We start from the raw sequence: 2,109 nt of genomic DNA, 5'->3' as shown, positions 1-2,109 counted from the left end.
GCAGGGCTGTGGTGGGGCTGCAGCTGGGTACGGGCCCTGCAAAATCAGTGCTCACTGCCCGAGTAATTAAAGTGTTTCCTTATTACGGCCCCGGAGTAGGGTCTGGGGAGGGACACCTCCCCCTTCATGCACACGCGAACTCTCCGGGCTGCCGCATAGATACAGGAGCCTGTATCTACGAAGGGGTTTAATTGCAGGTTTGGGGGTATAAACGAAGAGCCTTAACGCTCTTGTTCCAACTTTTAAGGCCGCATCTGATGAGAAATGGAAATCTGGCTCAAAGTCATCCTTCCTGTTGTTGACATCACCTGAAAACTCCACTGAAAATATTTCCACTAGTTCACTGCAAACAGCAGCTTCCCCTGAGGACTCAACACCTTGTGAGTATACGCTCGCTGCTGGTAGAGCTCTCTGATTTTAGAAATCCATGGCTACGGCGTGTAATTGTTCTGCAGTGTTCATTTCATTGCAAGCATTAATAAAGGGCTTATCATGCCCTGGGGTGTTGTGTGCATTACAGCATAGGCTGTAGACAGCGCTCTGTTTTTTTAAAAGGCATATCCGATATCTGCTCGTATTTTTATAATTATGTGTGAAGAGATTATTTGGGGTTTTGTTTGGTATTTCTTCAGGACACATGATCAAAAGGACATATTGTCTGCTATTGTCTACCTTTCATTCACAGGGAAAAAACTGAGAGGGGTAGAAAGTGTCTTACTGGCAGGGGGATCTTCCCTCCATTAGTTGTTTAAATGAACTTAAAATGTCCTACCAATGTTAAAGGAGCAATCTACTGGGCAGGTCAGTAAATCTCTCTCTGTTCAAAGGTGGAAAAATGTAACAAAGACTAAATTCTTAGGCAGCATTAGTTAGGAATGATCCAGATCCTCTGGTAGGACTGTTTGAGTGCATGGCTTATTCTGAGGAGAATGTTATTTACTTAACTTGCTTGCTTTCAACGTGATATGTCCAGGTGTGCAGCTAGTTTTATAACAACTTACTTTGGCAGGCTCAGGTTCCAAGTATTGTGTAATCTTCATTCTCTAGATACTTGGAAAACAAAGTGTTTTTGAGATTATGATTACGTGTAAGATCTTCAGTTGCATTGCAGACCACAAGACATAGCCCAATGACACTAATTCAGAACTTAATAATAACTTCTGAGCAGAAAATACTAGTTACATCCACTGCATGTACCAAAAATACAGTTGGCCGGCTACATAAAGTATTAGGCACCTGCCTTTAGATTTCAGTGAGTGCATAACGTCTATAGAAATCCTTATTTAGATGCCTGGTATGTAGATGATGTATGCCTGTTTGTGTCAGTGAGGACCTATTAGTCTGCGAGAGTGGATGGGGATTCTGTGACAGTAGTAATCTCATTGCTTCTCTCCTTGTTGTTTGTTTGAAAAGAAACTGTAATAAAATTCAAAAGTGGCTTTGTGATAGTACTCAGTTGGGAGTTTTCACTTTCCCCTACTTCTTGATATTTACCCAGACAGTGCTATCAGCCTCATGTAGAAGACTGACTTTGAACACTAGAAATGAAATGATCAGTAAATGATGACTAAAAATAAAGTGATCAACCTCCTGATCATCCAGGTGCTTTTCTTCAAGCTTTTTTGCAGAGCTCTTTTCTTTTTCAGGGAACAGAAACTGTGGGAAGCAGGCTCCACAAATGGGGCTCCAGTGTTTGCCGATATAACGTAGTTGCAGCACCAGGCTTAGCATCATGCTCTGTCACAGGTGGCACGTTCTGGAGTTTGCACTGTCAAACTTACGATGTTCTTGGACCAGATTAGATATTAATAAATCAGGTACTTGTAGGGCATGGTAATGAGCGATTGAGCCTCGAGCTGTATTTCTCCATTTATCTTCAGGTTTACCTCTGCTTGACTTTGCCAGTGAGTCATTTTGTGATGTAAGAAAAAACCCTTGCTGCCCCTTACTCTCTAAATCTGCATAATGGAACTAACTATTTATCTGTTTGGATGAGTGGTGTAACAATGAACTTTAGGTTCTTAAATGAATTACACCATCTGACAACTATGTTTTATTTATTTATTCTCATTAGTTTCAGATTTGCAATTCCTCTTTTTCCCTCAACAG

This window comes from Aptenodytes forsteri, unplaced genomic scaffold (genome assembly GCF_000699145.1).
Source record: "Aptenodytes forsteri isolate BGI_AS27 unplaced genomic scaffold, ASM69914v1 Scaffold20, whole genome shotgun sequence".
NCBI lineage: Eukaryota > Metazoa > Chordata > Aves > Sphenisciformes > Spheniscidae > Aptenodytes > Aptenodytes forsteri.
The sequence above is the reverse complement of the archived record's forward strand: the minus strand, read 5'-3'. Positions refer to the sequence as shown.